Raw genomic sequence first — 27671 nt, forward strand, 5'->3', positions numbered from 1 at the left:
TTGTGTCTGACATATCAGTGGCATCACCTCCATGGATTGCTATTGGTACATGGCAAAATCCATTTGTGTTTTTGATGTCATATTCCTGAGTAGGGGTATGTTGCAACCAATCCAGTAATGCCAGCAACTTTCACAGTGTATAACAGCAATATTGCAAATATGGCCTTGTGCTCTAGCCTCTGTCCTTTACATATATAACAGGCTTTGTCCAGATGCCATTTAGTAAGAGGTTCTTAGGTAATCGCCTATCATTATTTAGTGCTAGCATTCCTGCTATAATTCTAGTAATGTTGTGGACTCCCACACAGATTCTAGGGTAGGGTCCATATATATATGAGGGCAACAGCTGGACAAATATGTGTGCCCTTGTACAGTCCAGAGGTCAGTGTGTGGAAAACACTGTTATATGCCCTTGTTAGACATTTCATGGGGAAGGGGTATTAAATGCTTTTAACCTAGGCTGTTACAACATGCGAGGGATATCAGTGTTAAGAAACATTAAGGTATATGGCTGTACATTTTCATATATTTCACCATGGGCACAGTGGTGTGCTACAGCTTACTGCCTTACACACAGTTCTGTTTGTCAGTGCAATAGTGACATTTTAAGTTAAGCATTGTTATAAAGCAGATACGTTTACATTGTGACAACTAATACTTTCCCCTCTTGGGGTTGAGTACAGAGTGTAATTGGAGGCTGCTGAACTACATCTGTAATTAAGTTTTGATTGGTTCCTATCTTCAAGGCAAGTGTTTTTTTACTGTTGTAGTACTTGAAAGTCTTAGCATCTACAGCAAAGTATGTTATGTTTTTCACATTACTGTACCAAATGTTTTGTTTGAGAGTTGCATTAATCAGTTATTATGTATTTCAAACACCTAGCTGCTATAAGAGTTGACATAAACAATTGAAATAGTACACAAATAAACATTTCTGTGTATACAAACTTGTCTGTTGTGTCATATCCTTTGCATTGTGTGTGGGTATATGTTTCATGCAATAATTCTCATTTGTAGGAATGAATCAAACACTGTCCATTTTAAAAGGTGGCAAATGTAGGACTAATGGTTGTTTTATATGCTGTGCACCCTCTATATATACTCTTCTTATACATATCTATAAGTAGTAATAACTTTATATGTGTATATGTGTATATATATATATATATATATATATATATATATATATATATATATATATATATGTATGTATAATTTAGTGCTTCCACATTGTACATTCCCTATGGTAGACTGACTGTTCTGCATGATATGTTACAGATATCCTGACATCTTACAGCTGAGACGGCTTACTGTTAAATTGTTGTGGGTGTGTTGTTCAGGGTCCTGGGTTCAAGTCTTACAAGTACTGGTTATTGTGTTGCAAAGCATATCTGTTCAGCTGTGGAAGAAGGGGAAATGGCAATAATTCCAAGAGACCTTTAATTTGGGCCCCTTCATCACCATTAACAGAGTGTTTGGCCAGATGTTTTGCAGTGAGAGGTTCAAAGTGTGGATCCAGTGTGCGAATGCAACACATACACACACACACACACACACACACACACACACACACACACACACACACACACACATATATATATATATATATATATAGACTATATATGTCTACATATATACATATATATCTATATCTATCTATCTATCTATCTATCTATCTATATATATATATATTTTTTTTTGATGTGTGTGTGTATATATATATATATATATATATATATATATATATATATATATATATATATATGTTCATAGATACATAGGTTCATACTAGGCTATCTGCCCTAGGGCATTTATAAGCCTAGCCAGAATGTGTTTGGCTTTCGCCACCCATTTTAAATTAATTTTGCTATGCCCTTTTTCGAGGTTAGTATACTGTGCCTCTGTCTAACAGTGACACAGAAGTGATACCCGGGGTAAACCTACGATCTCCCATCCACTCATCAAGATTCCTCTTGAAGAGAGTCAATGAGGAACTCTACCTAACCTGGACTGGGATTTTATTCCAGAGTGAAGGGAGCCTCTGGGTTATGAATCTGTCCCTCCAGCATGTCCTATTTATTTCAGTGCTGAGGTTCAAGTCTCTCGAGCACGTAGCTCAATGGGATTTGGATTTTCTGAGGTGCAGCATGTCCATTAATTCCGGGTTGGACATGGCTTTATATGTCAGGCACAGATCACCTCTGAGCAGGTGGTATGCCACTGTGTGGAGCTGGAGTTTCTTTAACCGGGCAGCATATGGCATCTGTTTGAGCCCTTTGATCCTCTTGGTGAGGTACTTTTGGGGTCTTTCCAGTTGCTGCAGGTGTCTGGTAAGGTACATCCCAAAAGAGGCATTGTACTCAATTATGGGCCTGATGAGGGATGAGTAAAGAGGCACGATGACCTTCCGTGATCTAGATGTGAATCCCTTCATGATTAGGTGGGCTATATAAAATGTTTTTCTAACCACTTTGGCCACGTGGTTTTCAAATGAGAGATTGCTATCAACTTGGGTCCCCAGGTCCCTAATTACTTCTTCCATACTTAATGGATTACCACCTATGTGGTAATTTGTGTGCACTTTGTTTTTGCCAAAGGGGATGACTATACACTTTTTGGCGTTTAGCTTGAGGCCATGGCTCTGGCACCAGTTGTCTGTTTCTATGAGGCCCTTTTGTAGGATGCTTGTGTCGGCTTTAGAGTCAATTATGGCGCCTAGTTTGCAGTCATCTGCAAATTTGGTCAGCCACAGTCCATCCGTGTTGGCCTGTACCTCTGAGAAATATATACCGAACAAGAGAGGTCCCAGGACTGAGAATTGTGGGACGCCACTTGTAACTGGTTTGGAGTCTGACATGGCTCCAGTAATTCTAACCATGTGGGTTCTGTCCTTGAGCCAGTTTGCAACCCATCTAGTGACATAGGGGTTTATATTTAAGCTGGTGAGCTTATCTATAATGCCCGAGTGGGGTATTGTATCAAAGGCTTTTGCGAGGTCCAGGTAGGCTGTGTGGACCACTTTCCCCTCGTCAATGGTTTCAAAGAAATCGACCAGGTTTAAGAGGCAGGATCTGCCCTTAACAAAGCCGAACTAGGTAGGATCCAGTGTCTGTAGGTCCCCAATATCTTTATTTATGGGGTCCATGGTGATCCTTTCCATAGCTTTGCAGACCAAGCTAGTCAGGCTTATGGGGCGATAGTTTCCAGGATCCGTTGAGGCACCACCTTTGTGGAGAGGGACCACTGTTGCTGTACACCACTCTTTGGGTACATATCCTGTAGTAAGGCTGAGATTGAACAGTAGTTTTATGTTTGGGTTTAGCTCTTCTTGGAGTTCATGTAGGATGCAGCCTGGGACACCGTCTGGTCCCATTGATGCTGTGTTTTTTGCTTTGGAGAGGGCGGCTCTTACCTGAGCATCTGAAATGTCAGGGGGGCAGCACTCTGCTGGGATAGATATTTGCCCTTTAGGTGGGGAGGGGGGGGTAGTTTGCACTGAACCTGTCAGCTAGGATGTTGGCAATGTCTGTGGTTTCGGTGTATTTTTTGTCATTTTGGACTAATTCTGAGCATATCTGGGAATTCCCACCCAGGTTTCTAACATAACTAAAGAAAGCCTTGTGATTATCCTTAGTGTCCTGTGTAATTATTCTCTCGAAGCTGGCCTTAGACGATTTTATGAGTGCCCGTAGTTTTTTGCTAATACTGATCAGAGATGCCTTCCCTTTTTGGGATTTTGCTCTATCATGTAGTAGCTTCCTCCTTCTATTGTATAGTTTGTTTATGGCTGGGGTCCACCAGACAGGACACCTGCCTTTGGAGGTTTGGGTCTTGGTTTTATTTGGGATTGTATGATCCATGCATTCCTGAAGGTGTTCATAGAATGCGTTTATAAAGGATTCTGTGGTCTGGGCCGTATTTTCCACAGGCCTGGGGGCTTTGAAGGATTCCACCTCGGTTTTGAGGAGTGTGAAATTTGCTTTAGAAAAGTATTTCACTGTGGTTTTCTGGGCAGGGGGTGGGGTCGGGATGTGAATATCCAGTGAGATTAGTTTATGGTCTGATCTTACCAGTGAGGGATACACTTCTGGTCTGGAGCATAGAGCCCCCATGTTGGTGATGATCAGGTCCAGTATGTTTTTCCCTCTTGTGGGAGTGGTAACAAGTTGTTCTATAGCATTTGAGTTTATAAATTCTAGGAACCTTTGGGCTAGGGTGTTGGAGCTAGAGTAATGCTCCCAGTCTATGTTTGGGTAGTTGAAGTCGCCCAATATAATAGTGTTTGGAGAGACCTCCATATTTTCCAGTGTTCTCAGGAAGGCCGAGTGGGGTTCCTGGGTTTGGGAGGGTGGTCTGTAGCAGGCTATAAACTGGAAGGCAGTTTTACCCACTGTTAGTTGCACATGGATAGTCTCTGATGCTTCGTGCTGTGCCACCAACCTGGAGGTGTGGGTATCTTTGACGAATATTGATACTCCCCCTCCTTTTGTGGTTCGGTCCAAGTTTTCAGGCCGAAAAGCATGGTATGAGGTATAACCTGGTAGTGCTGGGGTGCTCTTGGGAGCCTTGAACCAGGTTTCTGTTACTGCAAAGATGTCGATGTTCTCCATGCTAAGGAGAGTTTCGAGTGCATGCATCTTGAGGTTTAGACTTCTGGCATTGAGTAGCATTACCGTTAGTTTCTTATCCCTTGTGATACCTATGGAGGTGGGTTTGTCTTTTGAGCCTTGCCTAAAAAAGGCACTATGGGGGTGGCAAGAGCCTTTGCCAATATCCAAAAGCCCAGGGGTGACAGGTGCAAGCCGTCCCTAGCGAAGCATCGTGGCTTGTCGAGCATGTCATCCCAGGCTGACAGGCATTGGATCCCCTTTGAATGACACCAATACTTAAGCCAATTGTTGAAATTACTATAGAATCCACCGACTGAAGAATGAAGGTTTCCTTAAGCAGAATAATTATGCTGCAGCTCGAACAAGATAGATTTATTGTTTAAAATGCACAGATATTCCACAAATAAAAACCAGAGAATTGTATCAGATGGTTAAGCGCTTTCATCTGTTTCCACACAGACTTCATCAGAACCAACTGTTATTGCTTTATCATAGTTTAAATACCCAGTTTTGGCGCCAAAAAAATTAATTAACTAATTAACTTCTTAAAGATACATTCTAGTACATAAATGCTTATGCCTTCTAAAATTAACTATCTGCACCACGAATACTAAATATAACCTGATAATGTCTACATAATAACTATAGATAAATGTATATTAAAATATATTATATATTTTAAAATAGACTAAGTTAAAATACATTATACACATGGATGATACATGCTAATAAATATTAAATATTAATAGATTAATAAAATAAAATGCATTATAAAGTGCTAAGAAACATAATGTATATAAATGTATTATAAATATGGAATTCCCAATGATGTGCATACAATTTAACATAGCAATTAATTATGACTAACCATAATAATAAAGAATAAACAAATATAAAAATTTAAAATAAATATAAAACACAGTTATGTTGCATTGAAATTACATTTGAAAATGCAAAATGTATAGTTTATTCCAAAATTAGGAAAGGTTTCAAGCTGATACTATTATTTATGCCTGGAAATCTTGTGGCATCAGTAAATATCTGCCACTTGCTTTCCAGTAATGCTAAGTAAACTTTCCAGTTACCTCCTCTTTCGGTACGGTCAATGTGTTCAATAATGGAAAACTTAAATGTGTGATTGTGTCCTCTGCTGTATATGTGTTTATATAAGGCATTCTTCATATCATTTTTCTGTATCTTATAATAATGCTCGTATATATGTTATTTGAACTTCCTCTCGGTCTTTCCTATATAAAATGCTGGGCAGGCTACGCAGGTGGCAAGATAAACTACATGTTGTGTATTACAATTTCCTGCCCTGCATTTTATATATGTCTTGTGGATGTTCTCTAACTTAATGCTTACTGATTCATGTATATATCTACATTGACTACATGAACCACATTTCGAAGTTCCCTTAATAGTATTCTTGCATTTCTCGATGTATGATGCCCTCTCTAACAATTTTTTAATATTTGGAGCAGTTTTAAATACACATTTCGGTTGTTTGCCCAAAACCATGGCTACACTTTCAGTAATTGTTATCATATCCCAATGTCTATTCAATATATCCTTTATATGATTTGCAAAAGGTGTGTACATGATCACACACACTCTATTAAATGCTACTGGGGACTCCCTCACATCTTTTCCTTTAACACAAATGTATGATGTACCTAAAAGAGGTAAAACTTTATGCCCCATTGTCGTTTAACATATCCAACTACATCATTTAACATAGTGTTGGGATAACCCTGCTACTAAACATATTAAATATTGTTTGTAATTCTTTTCCATTATATCTTTACTTGATGACATACGTGCTGCTCTAACACACTGTCCTTTTACCACATTTTTAAAATATATGGTGGATGACTGCTACTATATTCTATATAATCATTAGAAAATGTATTTTTCCTATATATTTTGGATTCAAAACCATACCTTGTATGACTTATGTATGTATCTAAATATGCTATTCCATTTTTGTTAATATTGTATGTAAATTTCAAAAAATCAGTCGTGTCATTTATATATTTAATAAAATAAATTATTTCATCATGCGTACCATTCCATAAAATAAAAAGGTCATCTAAAAATCTAACATATAAAGCTATGTGGTGGAAAAATTTACTTTGAAACACATATTTTGACTCCCATTCTGCCATTACAAGATTTGCAAAGATAGGGGCACAAGAGCCCATAGCTACCCCTCTACTTTGCTTAAAAAACTCCCCTTGAAATTGAATATAATTGTGGTCTAAAACTAAACTCATCATGTCCACAATTAAACTAATTTTCTCCCATGACATTTTTGAATAGCCCTCAAACTATTGCTAAAAATTCCAAACCACATTCTTTGGAATACATGAGAATAAATCAACGACATCAATTGTCACAAAACCAATCCACTATTCCATAAATTCTGTAAATTTGCTCAAAAAATGCCAAGAATCCTTTATTAAATAAGGAATATTGTCATATACATGTTTGGTCCAACTATCTATAGTTACACCCAAGTTAAATGTTTTTGATTTGGACCCTGATATTATAGGTCTAAAGGAGGGTTGTCCTTACATTTATGTACCTTTGGGATGCCTATTATATTGGCTACTATAGGAAAATCGTTCTTAATGAAATTATAGGTCTCATTTGTAATCCTGTTGTCTATCAAATATTCTTGATGACTAAATCTATTCTTCTGTGACCTATGTTGACTTGATTTAAAGAAATGACTTCATAATTTCCAGAAAGATATAGTATATTATGTATCACGCGTTGTAATCAAAACTGTTGTAAATTACAATGCCCCTCCTTTGTCTGGCTTCATAATTCTTAACTCTTTCTTTTCATAATTGATTCCAGACATCTCCGTTCATTTTTAGTCAAATTGTCCTCAATTGCATTTTATATGCATCTACAGTCTTTATATTATTATGTAACCAATAGATATCCTTGCACACCATTTTTTCATAATTGGCAACTTGTGCATTTGCCATTTGCCACTGGAATATAAGAACTTTTTCTTTAACTTATTGTTTGTCATGTGATCTTTATTTTCATCATTTTGTCCGAATTCAATGCTAAATTTAACCTTCTACAATACATTTTTATTTCCTTAATCATATCAACTAGTTTAAACCCTGATGTGGGTATGTATTTCATCCCTTTACTGAATAAAGTAAAAATTCTTGACCAATTGCATATTCAGTATAATTGTATACTTGAAAACCTTTATAAGTATATAAGGTATAATTACCTTTTCTTTCTACTATCTTTATGTTTGTTCCAACTGCTGGTACCTTTTTTAATGTCTCATCTTCCTTAGATCTATCATTCACACTGGTATGTGTATTGTTTCCTATATTAGTATATTCTGTATTGATTTGGTGAATGACAGGTACTTGTTTTAATATTCCCTTCTGTATTGCTGTTTCGGGGCTGGATAAAATCTGCCCCCTTGAAAATTTTCTTCCCCTTCATTTTTCCTATATCTATTTCTATCATGTAAAAATCTTTCTTTTTCATTAACTCTTTTATCATGTGGCCATATGTACACTCTATTATTTTTGTATTGTTCTACATCTCGTTGTATCTTCCTTTGTTTCCTGTTATAGATGTTTATAGCTTTGTTTTCAGCTGTATGAAATTGTTTCAAATAAAATCTCTCCATTGTTCAAAAGCAATATCTTGTGATATATCTTCATTCAAAGTATCTATTTCATTTAATAATGCAGAGAGTTTAGCATCATTATTCTTAATTAATAGTTTCATATATGTGTACCCAAAATCATCAAACATTTTATTAAATGCACAGATATTTTCAGCATTATACTCTATTCCCAAAGGTAATTTAAAAACCTAATTCCTTTGGGTACAATATGCATGGTTAGGTACTTTGTTAAATAAGCATTATCAATTTTTATACATTTCATATTGAACAATTTCCTACCTAACATTTGTATTTTTTCTTTTACAGACTCCACAGATGTAAATGAGTGTTTCCTTTTGTCATCCACACTACAATGACCATTCTCATAGACAAAATCATACTCATAATTTAAGAAGTTATCTATAACATCATAATTCTGCTTATTACTAATGTATTTATGTCCCATATCATCTCTTCTTTTTTCAACAGTTGTTTTAAACTTGTTAAAGGGACTAGAAATTATTTTGTTGCTAACAGTACCTTTTTGAAGTTCAGTTTGTTTTCATGATAGCTGAATACGTTTAACTGGTTGCTTATGCTTGGGTCTCGCTCCCAAACGCTGAGCTTCGTTTTGAGAATGAAATAAACTAAAATCAAATGTAAATTGCTTCAGGCCAGGCGATGTAATGTTCTCAGTCTGCTTGTTACCCAGTTCCAACGAATCATTTTCAGACTGAATCCCTTCTTTTATCTCACAATATTGCCCATTTGGTATTTCAACCTGAGTACTAGTGTTAATTCCAGTACACGCATTGCTGCCTTTTTCTAAGGTTGGATTTTCCGTAACTGCCACTGAGTTGGCAGTTAAAAGACTCACTAGTTCCACAAGTTTAGAGACCTCCGTTTGAAGCAAAGTTAAATCCGTACGTAAGGATAAGAAATCTTCCTTGTTCAATGAAGCTTGCATCACATCTGGAGTACCTGCCATCAGGAAACCACTTCCACGAACAAACAAACTACTATAGAATCCACCGACTGAAGAATGAAGGTTTCCTTAAGCAGAATAATTACGCTGCAGCTCGAACAAGATAGATTTATTGTTTAAAATGCACAGATATTCCACAAATAAAAACCAGAGAATTGTATCAGATGGTTAAGCGCTTTCATCTGTTTCCACACAGACTTCATCAGAACCAACTGTTATTGCTTTACCATAGTTTAAATACCCAGTTTTGGCCAAAAATAATTAACTAATTAACTTCTTAAAGATACATTCTAGTACATAAATGCTTATGCCTTCTAAAATTAACTATCTGCACCACGAATACTAAATATAACCTGATAATGTCTACATAATAACTATAGATAAATGTATATTAAAAATATATTATATATTTTAAAAATAGACCAAGTTAAAATACATTATACACATGGATGATACATGCTAATAAATATTAAATATTAATAGATTAATAAAATAAAATGCATTATAAAGTGCTAAGAAACATAATGTATATAAATGTATTTTAAATATGGAATTCCCAATGATGTGCATACATTTTAACATAGCAATTAATTATGACTAACCATAATAATAAAGAATAAACAAATATAAAAATTTAAAATAAATATAAAACACAGTTATGTTGCATTGAAATTACATTTGAAAATGCAAAATGTATAGTTTATTCCAAAATTAGGAAAGGTTTCAAGCTGATACTATCATTTATGCCTGGAAATTTTTAATATACATTTATCTATAGTTATTATGTAGACATTATCAGGTTATATTTAGTATTCGTGGTGCAGATAGTTAATTTTAGAAGGCATAAGCATTTATGTACTAGAATGTATCTTTAAGAAGTTAATAAGTTAATTAATTTTTTTGGCGCCAAAACTGGGTATTTAAACTATGGTAAAGCAATAACAGCTGGTTCTGATGAAGTCTGTGTGGAAACAGATGAAAGCGCTTAACCATCTGATACAATTCTCTGTTTTTTATTTGTGGAATATCTGTGCATTTTAAACAATAAATCTATCTTGTTCGAGCTGCAGCGTAATTATTCTGCTTAAGGAAACCTTCATTCTTCAGTCGGTGGATTCTATAGTAGTTTGTTTGTTCGTGGAAGTGGTTTTCTGATGGCAGGTACTCCAGATGTGATGCAAGCTTCAATGAACAAGGAAGATTTCTTATCCTTACGTACGGATTTAACTTTGCTTCAAACGGAGGTCTCTAAACTTGTGGAACTAGTGAGTCTGTTAACTGCCAACTCAGTGGCAGTTACGGAAAATCCAACCTTAGTAAAAGGCGGCAATGCGTGTACTGGAATTAACACTAGTACTCAGGTTGAAATACCAAATGGGCAATATTGTGAGATAAAAGAAAGGATTCAGTCTGAAAATGATTCGTTGGAACTGGGTAACAAGCAGACTGAGAACATTACATCGCCTGAAGCTGAATTTACATTTGATTTTAGTTTATTTCATTCTCAAAACGAAGCTCAGCATTTGGGAGCGAGACCCAAGCATAAGCAACCAGTTAAAACGTATTCAGCTATCATGAAAAAACAAACTGAACTTCAAAAAGGTACTGTTAGCAACAAAATAATTTCTAGTCCCTTTAACAAGTTTAAAACAACTGTTGAAAAAAGAAGAGATGATATGGGACATAAATACATTAGTAATAAGCAGAATTATGATGTTATAGATAACTTTTTAAATTATGAGTATGATTTTGTCTATGAGAATGGTCATTGTAGTGTGGATGACAAAAGGAAACACTCATTTACATCTGTGGAGTCTGTAAAAGAAAAAATACAAATGTTAGGTAGGAAATTGTTCAATATGAAATGTATAAAAATTGATAATGCTTATTTAACAAAGTGCCTAACCATGCATATTGTACCCAAAGGAATTAGGTTTTTTAAATTACCTTTGGGAATAGAGTATAATGCTGAAAATATCTGTGCATTTAATAAAATATTTGATGATTTTGAGTACACATATATGAAACTATTAATTAAGAATAATGATGCTAAACTCTCTGCATTATTAAATGAAATAGATACTTTGAATGAATATATATCACAAGATATTGCTTTTGAACAATGGAGAGACTTTTATTTGAAACAATTTCATACAGCTGAAAACAAAGCTATAAACATCTATAACAGGAAACAAAGGAAGATACAACGAGATGTAGAACAATACAAAAATAATAGAGTGTACATATGGCCACATGATAAAAGAGTTAATGAAAAAGAAAGATTTTTACATGATACAAATAGATATAGGAAAAATGAAGGGGAAGAAAATTTTCAAGGGGGCAGATTTTATCCAGCCCCAAAACAGCAATACAGAAGGGAATATTAAAACAAGTACCTGTCATTCACCAAATCAATACAGAATATACTAATATAGGAAACAATACACATACCAGTGTGAATGATAGATCTAAGGAAGATGAGACATTAAAAAGGTACCAGCAGTTGGAACAAACATAAAGATAGTAGAAAGAAAAGGTAATTATACCTTATATACTTATAAAGGTTTTCAAGTATACAATTATACTGAATATGCAATTGGTCAAGAATTTTTTACTTTATTCAGTAAAGGGATGAAATACATACCCACATCAGGGTTTAAACTAGTTGATATGATTAAGGAAATAAAAATGCATTGTAGAAGGTTAAATTTAGCATTGGAATTCGGACAAAATGATAAAAATAAAGATCACATGACAAACAATAAGTTAAAGAAAAAAAGTTCTTATATTCCAGTGGCAAATGCACAAGTTGCCAATTATGAAAAAATGGTGTGCAAGGATATCTATTGGTTACATAATAATATAAAGACTGTAGATGCATATAAAAATGCAATTGAGGACAATTTGACTAAAAATGAACGGAGATGTCTGGAATCAATTATGAAAAAGAAAGAGTTAAGAATTATGAAGCCAGACAAAGGAGGGGGCATTGTAATTTACAACAGTTTTGATTACAACGCGGTGATACATAATATACTATATCTTTCTGGAAATTATGAAGTCATTTCTTTAAATCAAGTCAACATAGGTCACAGAAGAATAGATTTAGTCATCGAAGAATATTTGATAGACAACAGGATTACAAATGAGACCTATAATTTCATTAAGAACGATTTTCCTATAGTAGCCAATATAATATGCATCCCAAAGGTACATAAATGTAAGGACAACCCTCCTTTTAGACCTATAATATCAGGGTCCAAATCAAAAACATTTAACTTGGGTGTAACTATAGATAGTTGGACCAAACATGTATATGACAATATTCCTTATTTAATAAATGATTCTTGGCATTTTTTGAGCAAACTTACGCAGGATTTATGGAATAGTGGATTGGTTTTTGTGACAATTGATGTCGTTGATTTATTCTCATGTATTCCCAAAGAATGTGGTTTGGAATTTTTTAGCAATAGTTTGAGGGCGTATTCAAAAATGTGATGGGAGAAAATTAGTTTAATTGTGGACATGATGAGTTTAGTTTTAGACCACAATTATATTCAATTTCAAGGGGAGTTTTTTAAGCAAAGTAGAGGGGTAGCTATGGGCGCCTCTTGTGCCCCTATCTTTGCAAATCTTGTAATGGCAGAATGGGAGCCAAAATATGTGTTTCAAAGTAAATTTTTCCACCACATAGCTTTATATGTTAGATTTTTAGATGACCTTTTTATTTTATGGAATGGTACGCATGATGAAATAATTTCTTTTATTAAATATATAAATGACACAACTGATTTTTTGAAATTTACATACAATATTAACAAAAATGGAATAGCATATTTAGATACATACATAAGTCATACAAGGTATGGTTTTGAATCCAAAATATATAGGAAAAATACATTTTCTAATGATTATATAGAATATAATAGCAGTCATCCACCATATATTTTTAAAAATGTGGTAAAAGGACAGTGTGTTAGAGCAGCACGTATGTCATCAAGTAAAGATATAATGGAAAAAGAATTACAAACAATATTTAATATGTTTAGTAGCAGGGGTTATCCCAACACTATGTTAAATGATGTAGTTGGATATGTTAAACGACAATGGGGCATAAAAGTTTTACCTCTTTTAGGTACATCATACATTTGCGTTAAAGGAAAAGATGTGAGGGAGTCCCCAGTAGCATTTAATAGAGTGTGTGTGATCATGTACACACCTTTTGCAAATCATATAAAGGATATATTGAATAGATATTGGGATATGATAACAATTACTGAAAGTGTAGCCATGGTTTTGGGCAAACAACCGAAATGTGTATTTAAAACTGCTCCAAATATTAAAAAATTGTTAGAGAGGGCATCATACACCGAGAAATGCAAGAATACTATTAAGGGAACTTCGAAATGTGGTTCATGTAGTCAATGTAGATATATACATGAATCAGTAAGCATTAAGTTAGAGAACATCCACAAGACATATATAAAATGCAGGGCAGGAAATTGTAATACACAACATGTAGTTTATCTTGCCACCTGCGTAGCCTGCCCAGCATTTTATATAGGAAAGACCGAGAGGAAGTTCAAAAAACGTATATACGAGCATTATTATAAGATACAGAAAAATGATATGAAGAATGCCTTATATAAACACATACACAGCAGAGGACACGATCACACATTTAAGTTTTCCATTATTGAACACATTGACCGTACCGAAAGAGGAGGTAACTGGAAAGTTGACTTAGCATTACTGGAAAGCAAGTGGCAGATATTTACTGACGCCACAAGATTTCCAGGCATAAATGATAGTATCAGCTTGAAACCTTTCCTAATTTTGGAATAAACTATACATTTTGCATTTTCAAATGTAATTTCAATGCAACATAACTGTGTTTTATATTTATTTTAAATTTTTATATTTGTTTATTCTTTATTATTATGGTTAGTCATAATTAATTGCTATGTTAAATTGTATGCACATCATTGGGAATTCCATATTTATAATACATTTATATACATTATGTTTCTTAGCACTTTATAATGCATTTTATTTTATTAATCTATTAATATTTAATATTTATTAGCATGTATCATCCATGTGTATAATGTATTTTAACTTAGTCTATTTTTAAAATATATAATATATTTTTAATATACATTTATCTATAGTTATTATGTAGACATTATCAGGTTATATTTAGTATTCGTGGTGCAGATAGTTAATTTTAGAAGGCATAAGCATTTATGTACTAGAATGTATCTTTAAGAAGTTAATTAGTTAATTAATTTTTTTGGCGTCAAAACTGGGTATTTAAACTATGGTAAAGCAATAACAGTTGGTTCTGATGAAGTCTGTGTGGAAACAGATGAAAGCGCTTAACCATCTGGTACAATTCTCTGGTTTTTATTTGTGGAATATCTGTGCATTTTAAACAATAAATCTATCTTGTTCGAGCTGCAGCATAATTATTCTGCTTAAGGAAACCTTCATTCTTCAATTGTTGAAATTGATCATCTTGTCTTCATATTGTGGCATCATTCTTGGTGAGGGTAAGATGCTACTCAAGGTCAGGGTCATACCGGCCTGGGCTACATGCTCAGAGAGCTCCTCTATGTCTCTTTTCATGTAATCCAGGGAGGTACGTCTCAGGTCATTCACACCAGCATGGACAATGACTGAGTCATATTTGTACTTGCCTTGGAGTGACCTGAGTGCTTGTGTTATGTGTCGGATCCTAGCACCCAACAGGCAGCTCACCGTGACCTTCTCCTTGTTCAGCCTGGTGAGCGGGATGTCAGTGTGCCTGACGATAGAGTCACCTATTACAAGTGTATCAGGTGTGTTGTTTAGCCTTAAGGGCTGTGACTGTTCGGTACACTGGCTTTGTGAGCTATGTGTTGCACGTGTTTTGTTTTGGGGTAGCGGTTGCTTGGGTGTCTGCTTTGGAGGTCTCTGCTGCTTAGGCAGATTTTTATTTAGAGCCTCCAAGTACGTTTTTGTGTGTTTATATGTTTGGTTTGCTGTCGTGGTAGGTCTATGTGAGACTGGAATTGTAGTGAGTGTGGTTTCCTTCTCCTTCTGACTGGTTACACCAGTACTGAGTTGAGAGAGCTTAGCCTCCAGTATGGCTATATGGTTGCATCTCTCACATGTGTTGGAATTTGTTGGGAGGAGGAGAGGGTTGTCTGTGTACATGAGGCAGTTGTAACATTGCCTCAAGATTCCCAGATTCACCAGCTGGACCGGAGAGGAGATTGACAACTGACCTTTGGACATGCTAGAATAGTATTGGTAATTCCTTTATAATTGAAAAAAAGGGCCAATGGGGAAAGAGGTACTCAAGGGGAGTTTGTTAGGGTGTAGTGCTTTTAATTTTTTAGTGCTGACTTATATAATTGCTTTAGTGAGCAAGTGCCAGGCTTTAGAGTAGGAATAGGGTGTTTATTATGAGAACTAGATCAGTTCTAAGGGAAAAAGTGAAGAGCAGACTTTGTGGAGCCGAAAATGGTTTAAACCCAATTAAGTGGAGCTGCCCAATGCTGTGCTATGCGCAAAAATGCGAAAAGCCGCGCCAAAGCGGGTTTTATACAGGGGGACTTGAAAGAGCTGGAAATTGGCCCAAAATGGCCAATAGACTACCAGATTCTTGTACTGGGAACACTCCTCCAGGGATAGATAGGCTGCTCTAAGCTCCCCACTGCCACTGGTGAACAAAGAAGCCTCCCTTTATCCAAGAAAGGAAATGGGCAACACAGGAACTTTCCAAAAGTCCAGAATACAGCAAAGCCTGTATTTGGACTACTCTAGGTCAGGAAACAAGGATAATTTTTTTGTTTTTTTTCTTTTTTGCAACAAACAGCAGGAAAATGCAATAAATATGTAACACAGGCTAGCGCACTTGAGTGTGTAGCCTCAACAGGTAAATGCAATAAACAGGACAAACTTTAAAAGTGCAGGTGCAAAAACAACTTTAAACAGTTTAAAACAGTTCAAGAAGCAGAAATACTTGCAGTTTAACTAGATCAGGCAGTCGCCCAGGTAGTAGCAGGAATAAAAACACTTTTATCAGGTTAGCAGTCACCCTTTTAGCCTCTCTGGTACTAGCACCACTCTGCAGGACCACAAGGAGCTTGGCTGAGAAGTAACAAGTGCAAAAACTGCACCAAAGCAGGTTTTATACAGGGGGACTTGAAAGAGCTAGAAATTGGCCCAAAATGGCCAATAGACTACCAGATTCTTGTGCTAGGAACACTCCTCCAGGGATAGATAGGCTGCTCTAAGTTCCCCACTGCCACTGGTGAACAAAGAAGCCTCCCTTTATCCAAGAAAGGAAATGGGCAACACAGGAACTTTCCAAAAGTCCAGAATATAGCAAAGCCTGTATTTGGACTTCTCTAGGTCAGGAAAGACGGGAAACAAGGATAATTTTTTTGTTTTTTTTTCTTTTTTGCAACAAACAGCAGGAAAATGCAATAAATATGTAACACAGGCTAGCGCACTTGAGTGTGTAGCCTCAACAGATAAATGAAACAAACAGGACAAACTTTAAATTACAAGCGCAAAAGCTCGCTAAAGCTGGCTTTAAAGCAGGGGGTTAGAAAGAGACAGGAAATGGCCCAAAATGACCAATAAGCTACAAGTCACTGGGCTGGAACCACTCCTCTGGGGACAGATAGGCTGCTCAGAGCTCCCCATTCTCACTGGTGAACAAAGAAGCCTCCTCCTATCCAAATAAGGATATGGCAACACAGGAACTATGACACAGCCCAGAGATCAGCAATACCTGAAGACTGGACTATTCTAGTTCAGTAAAGGCAGGAAACAAGGATTTTTTGTTTTTTGTTTTTTTTTACAAGTAGCAGAAATTAGGTACAGAAACACAGTAAATGCTTTAATTCGGCTAGCACACTTGAGTGTGTAGCCTACCAGTTAAACTAAGCAAAAACAAACTTTAAAAGTGCAAAAAACTCAGAAATACAGGCAGGAATGCAATAAAACAACTTTGCAGAGCTTATTTAGTTAAAGAAACAGAGAAGTCTATATATACAAAAAAGCAGCTAAAACACACAAACACTTCAGATGCAGTGCAAACTAGAGTACTCGAGTTGTAGCAATATTAAGGCAATTACAGTTATAATAAATGCTCTGAAATATACTCTATATTTCCAAAATGTTTGAGAAGCACAGTCAGAACACAAGGAGATTCAGGCAAAAAAAATGTTTTTTTTTTTTTTTTGAAAGGGAAAAAGGAGAAACAGAAGGCGTTATCCAATTTTCTCTTTATATTAGGTAGAATGGGCTAATGACACTAGACTGGGAGGAGTGTCACAGATCAGATTTACAATAGGGGCGGGCAACTGCAAAGCCACCAAGTATAAAAGCAAGACACCAACTGGGGGGTGGGGAGAAAAGCAATAGCCTACAGACAGTAAGCACTAGAGAAAGCCACAAATGAAAGTTTTTAAACAGATAAAGATTTGTAAAGATACAGAATGCTTTTAACTGCAAAGAAATCAGTTACTTGTGCAGATTAGTTAATAGCAATAAAATACACTCAAAGACTAAAAAGCAGGCAATAAAAGTGCTATATATTAATTGTTAGAAACAATAATCTGTATAAATAATCGAAAAAAAAACAGGATACTTATATATCTCAGCTAACAGTCATGGTCAACAACTCTCATCCACTCTGCTCAGTGTGTGTGTGTATATATATATATATATATATATATATATATATATATATATATATATATATATATACATACATACATACATACATCTGCATATATAAATACATTCCCCTACTGTTGAATGACTGTGCTACATGATATGTTTGAGAAAACATTACATTTATGTACAGCTCAAATGATGCAGTGGCAAATCACTTTGGCTATGGTGTGCAGGGCCCTGGGTTTGAGACTTGCAAGGGCTGATTATTTTTTTGCTGGACAGAACAAGGGCTGTTGGATACAGAGTGACTAAGACACTTTTAAGCAGTTGTAAGCAGGTTTGCATGGGTTTGCGTGAAGGTAAGCAATGCTAACTTCTGGGTAAATATGCTTAAGCCAGGTAGCCAGAACATGGCTTATTCTGTGTAGACATTGCTTACCACCGCACAAACAGGCTTAAACCCACTTACTACTGCTTAAAACTGATTACTCCCCCTTACCCCCACACTAATTTCTTTAAAGGAAAAGTCAAAGGGGTGATAGGAAAGTGGTGAAAAAGGGGGCACGCAAAGGGAAAGACAATAGGGTAAATAGCTAGGGATGTGCAGGATGGGTGTAGGGAAGGTCCATAGCTGTCCATTTCTTCTACAGCAACACTGTGCATATATAATGATTTGGAGGTAGATTTTGGGCACTCAAACCCCTGAGAGAGGGATGAGGACAACAATAATATGTTGTGAAGCCAATTAGACCAGATTACATTTGTCCAGTGGACATGTGTGCAAAATGGACAGCTATGTATGAGGTGAGATTTTTTGGTGGGGGGAACAGATTGCCCTTTTTTTTTTTAAGTTGAGAGTGGGATGTTGGGAAAGGATAGTAGGTATACTTGTGGAGGTAGGTTGGGTAGGAAGACAGACAAGACAGACAAGACAGCATACAGGGGTGGTATATGACACATGTGGGGGTAAACACCTAGGACGGGGAGGTGGTGTTTGGAAATCAGAAGCCCGTGAGCCCCCAAATGGAAACAGTGGGACTGAGGTCCCCATCCATGGGCAATCACCACTGCACCTTCATGACCCTGAAGGTGGCTGTGCTAGGGGCTGGGTAGGAGGGGTAGGATGACCCTCTAAATGCACCATGTGGGCCTCAAGCTGGTGTAGCAGATCTCCAAACTCCCTGTGAAGCTCACTATGCACCAAGCCCCAGACCTGACTATGGGTGACAGTTTCCTGTCCTGTCCACTCCCGAGGGGGTGAGCCCGATCCCCTGAGGTGGTTCCACCTGAAGGTGTTGCAGAACCAGCCAACAAGGAGGTCCCGGGTGGGTCCCAGATGAGCTGAAGCCTGGTGCCACTGCCAGATGAGGTGGGAGAAGTGGCCATGGCACCGGCCTTCCCAAATGTGCTATGGTGTTGCAGTTTTAAAACTTATGTGGGTTAGTAATAGTCAACACAATCCAGGATTAGTTATAACAGCATGCATAGATATTCCCATTAACCCAAAACAACATATTTGGAACAGCTGCATAGCAAACCAAACACATGCATATATGGAACCACAGTGGCCATTACAATGGCATGCAGGTTACATTGATAGCAGCAGGCCACCAATGATAGTATTTCAACATGTAACATTAATAGAAACACATTTCAATATTTATTGAACAATAGGACATATGTCCCAACAATTGGTTTGGTGTAAACATCGCATTGATTTGTGTATTTAGATTACTGTTGCAGATATGGGGGGGATGTCAATTAACAGCTTATATATCCTAGTAGTTCTCACAACTTTAATCATCATTGATCTAATCATTCAGGTACAGGTATTATTACATTACCCTATGGCCTTGGTTTGGCCAGTGGTATGTTTGTAAACAAGTGTATACTTCAACTCTCTAATACCTAAATTCTACATCTCCTACCTGGTATTCCTGTGGAGGAAATATTTGTTAATACTACCTGACTGTTTCTGCACATATTGCCCAGATTCCGAGTTAATATTATGCACATACCTCTCAATCTCTTATTGCACACACTCTGGTCAAAGCTTAACAACATGGGGGTGGAAATGGGACAAATTTTGAATATTGCTCTCATAAACCTGGGGGGCTGATAGAGTGACAGGATTTATTTTCATATACATTTTCTGAAGGTTTTGAGGTCTGAAAATCAAATGTATGTCATTGCTGACTACAAATCTGAGATCAGCCCACTGATTTGCCACAGGGACAGGGGAACAGGCAGAAAATATGAGGCAATTATCTGGACATTCTGAAAGGATGTGTACAGTTGAGAGGTGCATAGAAATGCAACTGCGAAAAACACAGAAAGCTACGGAGTCACCAATAAGTGTCCAGTCACCTCTAGGATAATGTATACTACACAGCGATGAACAGCAACCAACTCCAAAAGTATAAACTGTTTATTACACAACAAAAAAACAGCAAAACGCCATAAAATGTAAACTGTTAAGCTCTTTCCCCCATATAAATGGGCTTCTTCAGAACACCATAATTGTTACAAAAATGCCTTATAATACAAATTTGGCGCCAAAACCAGCTTCATTTAACCATTTCCATTTCAAACTGTTAAAGCCATATCAACATGTATAAAAAAATGTGTTTACCAACTAAAAAAAGCATTCACCTACATCTAGGTGATATGAAGATATATAATAATATTGTTAAAATATTTATAAAACCAACATATTTGTAAAATAAATTAAAATACAATTAATCCTACCCTTAATATTGACAGTACCTGCATATTGTAGTGTTTTAATCCAACGTTACTACCTTAACCAAATAACAACCAACTATTTGTCATAAAGCTGTAATCAAAGATACTCACAAAAATCATGATGACTTCATAATGCAAAAAAATTCAATATTATTATGTTTAAGCATATGCATCACTCTTAATATATTCACTATGGGTATAGTTAGCAACATGTACAAAAACATCCTTGTCTCGAATAGAATCACCCACAACCTATTCATGTAGTCCTATGTTGCTGCTCTGTATATATCATATTAGCACCTTATAGGTGTACTATTTTGTGTATAAACATAAAAAAATATTATAATAAAGTGTTTATGCTTGGTGTACTAATACTTTTTGCATAAAACTGACCAATTACTAGAAAATGTGTCTGATGAAACGATACTTACGGAAAGACTTTTTCAATAAACAATGTATACAGCACACTACTAAATCCAAGGAAAATCTAACCAAAATACTATATAAAAATATATATATAAAAATATATATAAATATTAATTACTAATATTTCTTCCTTATGTGATTTTTAAAAAATACTATTATGTGAACTTATATGCATTCCCATTACAGTGGCTAGTAGTTGTCCTATAGACATTGAGCAGGTTCTTAACATCACAGAGCCACTGAACAGCAGCAAAATTAATATTTCAGACTTTACATTCGATTTCTCTATTTATGATATTGATGAGAAAGCCAAACAGGCTGGCGCCAAGCCCAAGAGAGTGTTTCCCACAAAGACATATTCCAATGTTGTTGGCAGGAATGAACAACATTCCAAAGGTACTGTTACTTCTCTAACTAATCCTGTAACGACATCAGGAAGAGTCGGTAGTAACAAAGAGATACAATTAAATAAATTTTTGAATACTGATTGTAATTTTGACAAAGTATCTCAGGTCATTGATAGGAATAATACTAACTCGGAGGTGGTGGGAACTTTGAAGGATATGATATATTCAATGGGGAAAAAGCTAAAGAACATTAATGGCCTTAAGGCTGTATTCCCACCTGTGGGGTTTAAATACGGCTGATTTCCTGCTCTTTGCCGTGATTGGGTGGTTTTCAATATGCTAAGCTTAGCTAAGCTATGGACAAACCTGCTTAGCTAAGGGTGGCATTGCTTAAAGGGACAGGTTCAGCACTGTTTACCAATGGGAAAATCCACTTAGCTGGGCTACTCTTTGCTTAGCAGTCATATTTACACAATGCTTACACCTGGTAAGCAGAGCTGTGTAATGCTTAGCATTGCTTATTTTTCATTTTATGGGCTATCTGCTGTATGGCATTGATTCCTCATTCATTATATATTATACATTTGTTTACTGTCCCTAACATCCCCCAATGTGCTTTCATGTGTGACTATACTGTATGTGGCACTTGTTTTTATATGGAGATTTCACAACGTTATTACACTGATACCTCACATCTGGACCTAATGCAGTACTCCGATTAACAAATATGTTACAAAAAAAAATTGTTTATGCATTGCTGTCACATTTAAAATGTGAATTGGTTACAGTGGGGAATCAAACTGGGAATGGCTGCTCACAAACCATCCATTCTAACCACTACACTATTGCAATTCTGCTTATGTTGGATGTCTCTTGGTATTTAATTTCTTGTGCTGTTTAAGCTGGACTAAGCATAGCTAAGCAATGGGTACACCCGTGCAGCTACATTTAAACTTTAGCACATTTATAAAAAAAATATTTGTTGTGTTATTTTATTTATACCCTTCAGAATATCCCTGCTAATGCTAAACCATGCACTTTATCAGCTTTCTGCTTTGTGGTGAGCATACCTCTCAACCTCCTGGAGCAAAAACTCTGGACAAACCCTAAAATGATGGCGGGACAAATAGGTACAGATGTTAAATATTGCTCTTACAAACTTAGCCAATTGATATCATGATAGATCTTGCATTACATGGATTTTTTGAAGGATGTGGAACCTTTTAAACTCAAATGTTTGTCATTATTTAATGACTTCAGTCCTCAGCTATTTTCCAGAAAGGTACAGATTTTAGGAGGAACACACTAAATATATGAAACAAAAATCTGGACATTCTGCGAGAATTTGTACAGTTGAGAGATATGTTCCTGATGTGTTCGGGGTGTTATGAGCGTTCTTGCTCATTTTAATTGCCAAGAGGCAATTCTGGAGTGCAGGGGCATGTGTATTGTGAGAACTCTGCTCTCTGACACACCCCCTGCACTTGTACATGGCTCCGCGTAAGTTTAACAGCACAGGCAGCGTGCTTTCATGAATATGCAAGGCGTGCCACCGTGCTGTACAGGAGCAGTCCCTGCTATGCAAGAATAACTTATTTCTGCATGGCTGCTTGCTGAATCCCAGGGACTGTCATTATTGTGTGTCACTAAGAAATGTCTAATTTTAAAATGAAAAAAATAATATCAGAATAAAAAGATTTGTTAAAATTGATCTAATTATTACAGATATAATGTATTTGATCAATTTATGACTGTTTTATAAATTGTAATGCATATAGCAAGAAGTGATGTAAACACTTCTGTAAATATTTATTTAATTATGTTAATCTATTTGTTCCAAAGTATAGCATTTTGATAAAAATATTTTAAAAATTCCTTTTGCTATGTTTTCTATGGTTAAATCTAGATATTAGCAATACCCCTCGATACTTTTTTGCTGTTTTCCATTTATTCTTCATGGCTTATCACTTTCTATCCAAAGAAAGACCACATCCATCCCATATGGTCAGTAAACTTTCTCCTGTTGTCAACCTCTCCATTTGTAATCCTAATATTTCACCAATATATTGACTATACTTTTATTTTTTTTACCTATTCAGTTTGTTTCTTTTATCCTTGCTTGTATTGCACCTGTTTTGAAGCATGCTTAATATCCCAAATAGTTACCTGACTGTTCTAATGTGTACTAGCTGTTGTAATTTTATAGTATAACTCACTTAATATTTACAATTTACACTATTGTTTTTGTAGAGAATTTATTTTGACTGCTATGACAGCATTTTGTATTATAGCTATAAATAATGTTAGTTACAAGTAGCTGCTTTGTAACACTGACTATTCATGTCCTTTAATTGATTGTCTACCTTATATTATGCTCTGATTGTTACTACTGTAATATTTGCTACAGTTTGTTTTATTATTGTAACTAGCTCATGCCTGAAAAGAGGTCCTTGAGGTCAGGTTCACCTCTTTTCCAAAAGCAAATAAATTAAAGGTACTTTGAAATGTCATTTTTTAGACATCTAGAATGGCAGTGTGGTGACTTATTTGTTCCACTTACTGACTTATTGTATATTTCATTTATTGTTTTTATATTGTAAACAATTATTGTTAATGCATGCATTTTGATAGATACTATATATGTGTATAGATTATTTTACTATTATAATTAGAACGCATGATCCTGGTAAGTAGCTAAATAGCACACTGTTTTAAATCAGTGTCTGATTGTCCTACAGAGAATATGAGAACTGTGTCTGACAGAGAAATGAAGAGTTTCTTTTACTAGTCACAGTCTAGACTACTCCAAAAAGATTTCATTAGAATATCTGATGAGTAAAGCAAGATTATCCCTGGTTTCTGTTTGCATATGTGTGTGTGTGTGTGTGTGTGTGTGTGTGTGTGTGTGTGTGTGTGTGTGTGTGTGTGTGTGTGTGTGTGTGTGTGTGTGTGTGCGTGTGTGTGTGTGTGTGTATGTGTGTATGTTGGTGTGGGAGTTGCTAAAAGAGGCATACAGCTACAGCTGGAGAGTGACAGAGAATTATTCAGTCCCATCTCCCAGCTAGCCAATTATCTTTGCCTACTTCCAGTTTGGCATGTGCTGTGGGATCTAAGGTAGCATGTTGGCAGCACTCATGCAACTTATCTGAATGCTTCAGTGTCTTGCTCTCACTTATGTGCCAGAAATCCTGACATCTTGGGTCTCTCTCTTTCTTTTTTTGGAAATTTAGCTTCTTTTCTAACCATTTTCTCCACTGGGGTCCTTGTGAGAAAGAGTGGTGTTTGGATTTTACCTTGATACACTGATTTTCTGTTTTTTGCCTGAGAGCAGAGCTACCATGGAAGATGACATTAATCTGACTACACTTTATCTTAGAACTTTAGAAACCATATCAAAACCATGTCCAGACATTAGCTGCCATTTTAAAGAAGGGGAAAAATCACACATCAGTGGGTAGATGAGCAGTACACAGAAATTAACATATAAAGCACTACTAATTGAATTTTCTTATCCTTTGAGTAGAGACATAGCAAGTAACAACTGCACCCTGCGTGACACATGGACATTATATCCCTCCCCTTATGACACATCTGAATTGGTATCAGTTGTGTATTTCATTGAACAGCTCAGCATATCACACATCACATATAATATACCTATCCAGTTATAATTTATAACAATAGTTTATATATATATATATATATATATATATATATAAATATATATATATATATATATAGGTTCATATGTTCATAGATTCATAGGTTGGTACTAGGCTATCAGCCCTAGGGCCTATACAAGCCTAGCCATAACAATTCCCTGGCTATTTCTTCCCACATTATTTACTTTCCTGGACCCCTGTCTAGCAGGGCGACTGACGTGATCCCTGGGGTGAATTTCCTTTCTCCCATCCAATTGTCAAGGTTCCTCTTGAAGAGGTCTAAAGAGGCACTCTGCTTGACATGTATGGGCAATCTATTCCAGAGTCTGAGGAGTCTCTGGGTCAGGAACCTATCCCTCCAGCATGTTTTGTTTATTGTGATGACAAGGTTTAGATCCCTGGAGCGTGTAGCTCTGAGGGATTGGGATTTCTTTAAGTGTAGCATGTCCAACAGCTCTGGGTTTGACATGGCCTTGTATGTTAAGCAGAGATCGCCTCTGAGTAGACGATATGCGACAGAGTATAGCTGGAGTTTTTAAGGCGGTCAGCGTGGGGCATCTGCTTTAGGCCTGTGATTCTTTTAGTGAGGTATTTCTGAGGCCTTTCCAGTTGTTGCAGATGTCTTGAGAGGTACATACCAAATGGGGCGTTGTATTCTATAATGGGTCTAATGAGGGATGAGTACAGTGGGACAATGACCTCCTTTTTTCTGGATGAAAAGCCCTTCGTGATGAGGTGTGCCACATAGAAGGATTTCCTGACTGTTGTGGCGATGTGGTTATCGAAGGTGAGACCACTGTCCACCTGTGTCCCTAAGTCTCTTATCACACTTTCTGTGTTTAGTGTATTGCCACCTATATGGTAATTCATGGATACATGTTTTTTCCCAAAGGGGATAACAATACATTTCTTGGCATTGAGCTTGAGCCCATGGCTCTGGTATCAAGCATCTGTTTCTGTAAGGCCCTTTTATAGAGTATCCACATCATTTGGGGATTCAATAATGGCTCCCAGTTTGCAGTCATCTGCAAACTTTGTTAGCCAGAGTCCCTTAGTGTTGACCTGTACTTCAGAGAAGTAGATGCCAAACAAGAGCGGCCCCAGGACTGAACCCTGAGGTACTCCACTTGTCACTTGTCTGGAGCTGGATTTGGTGTCGGCTACTTTTACAGTGTGGGTTCTATCAGTAAGCCATTTAGTAACCCATTGGGTGACATAGGGATTAATACCCAACTTAGTAAGTTTATCTATGATTCCAGAGTGGGGGATGGTGTCAAAGGCCTTGGCAAGGTCTAGATAGGCTGTGTGGACCACCTTACCCTTGTCCATGGCTCTGGAGACTGATTCAAAGAAGTCAATCAGGTTCAGGAGACAAGATCGGCCCTTCACAAACCCAAACTGGGTGGGGTCCAGTGTTTGAAGGTTGCCAATGTCTTTGTTTATAAGTTCCATGATAATACGCTCCATGGCCTTGCAGATAAGGCTTGTCAGACTGATGGGATGGTAGTTTCCGGGATCCAAGGTGGATCCCCCTTGTGGATTGGGATAACTGTAGCTCTGCGCCACTCAGTGGGCACGAAACCTGAGGTGAGGCTATGATTAAACATGACACTTAGGTGAGGTGCCAGTTCATATTGTAGTTCATGTAGTACACAGCCGGGATGTCATCTGGTCCCATGGATGCTGTATTCTTGGCTTTAGAGAGTGCGTTTTGTACCTGTGTGGCCGTTATTACTGGAATTTGGCAATCTTCCGATATTGAGATGGGCCATTTAGGGGGTGAGAGGGGGGTGAAGTTGGCACTGAATCGATCTGCCAGGATATTGGCAATATCCTTTGGATCAGTATATTTATTGCCATTCTGTTTTAGCTCAGAGCAGATCTGAGCATTGCCATTTAGATTCTTGACATAGTTATAGAATGCTTTGTGGTTGTCTTTGGAATCTTTGGCAATTTTATTTTCATAACTAGCTTTGCAGGATGTTATGAGGCATCTCAGTTTCTTACTGAGGCTAGTAAGAGAGTTTTTTGCATCCTGGGATTTTCCTCTTTTCTGCAAAAGTTTCTTCCTTTTGTTGTAAAGTTTGTTTATGGCAGGGGATCACCAGATTGGCTTCCTTTTTTGGATGAGAGCATTTTGGTTCTATTTGGGATGGCACGATTCATGCATGAGTGGATGTGCTCATACAGTGCCTTAGTGTAGGATTCAGCAGTTGAACTTTCAGTTCCCGTCTGCATTGGTGTCATGAAGTTTGTCACTTCTGACTTGAGTAGCATGAAGTTGGCTTTGGAGAAGTTTTTTATGGTGGTTTCTTTACTGGGGGGTGGGGTGGGATGTGGATGTTAAGGGTGATTAGCTTATGGTCAGACCTGACTAACGAGGGGTGACCATAGGTATGGAGCATTGATTTGCCATGTTGGTAATGACCAGGTCTAGGATATTGGAGCCCTGGTGGGACTATGGATTAGTTGATCCAGGGCGTTGGAATTTATGAATTCCAAGAACCGTTATGCAAAGGTGTTGGGACATGAGTAGTTTTCCCAGTTAATGGCAGGGTAGTTAAAATC

The sequence above is a fragment of the Protopterus annectens genome, chromosome 8.part0, assembly GCF_019279795.1.
Source record: "Protopterus annectens isolate FY-2018-M chromosome 8.part0, PAN1.0, whole genome shotgun sequence".
Lineage (NCBI taxonomy): Eukaryota > Metazoa > Chordata > Ceratodontiformes > Protopteridae > Protopterus > Protopterus annectens.